The sequence below is a fragment of the Leptodactylus fuscus genome, chromosome 1, assembly GCF_031893055.1.
Source record: "Leptodactylus fuscus isolate aLepFus1 chromosome 1, aLepFus1.hap2, whole genome shotgun sequence".
Taxonomy (NCBI): Eukaryota; Metazoa; Chordata; class Amphibia; order Anura; family Leptodactylidae; genus Leptodactylus; species Leptodactylus fuscus.
In genome coordinates, this window is record NC_134265.1 from 35,337,303 (window position 1) to 35,337,739 (window position 437).

General features: G+C 53.8%; 1 non-coding gene across 1 annotated transcript; it reads left to right on the top strand.

The window, feature by feature from the left end:
- Positions 1–164, top strand: LOC142190707 (U1 spliceosomal RNA). Its single transcript, XR_012714388.1, has one exon. It is a non-coding gene; the product is annotated as a U1 spliceosomal RNA (small nuclear RNA).
- The last annotated feature ends 273 nt before the right edge of the window (positions 165–437 follow it).

Sequence of the window (437 nt, forward strand, 5' to 3'; positions counted from 1 at the left end):
ATACTTACCTGGCAGGGGAGATACCATGATCATGAAGGTGGTTCTCCCAGGGTGAGGCTCATCCCTTGCACTCCGGGTGTGCTGACCCCTGCGATTTCCCCAAATGCGGGAAACTCGACTGCATAATTTGTGGTAGTGGGGGACTGCGTTCGCGCTTTCCCCTGATTTTCTCTGGTTGAAAGACAGTGCTCGTTCCTTGCTTCCTCTCGCTTGCTAGTTTGTTGCTCGATGCTGCGTACCTGTGCAGTACACTCAGATGGTTAGACTATCGCAACCGGGTTGCTGGCAGAGAGGCACGCTGCTGCTGCTGCCGCCGCTGCCACAGTGTAAGCAAAGCATTCCAGGTGGCCTTTGTCTCCCTCTAGTGGATGAGCGACAGTCCACTCATTCAGTCACACCGTTGGAACGTTAGAGTTTCAACTGTTATGGTGATGCAG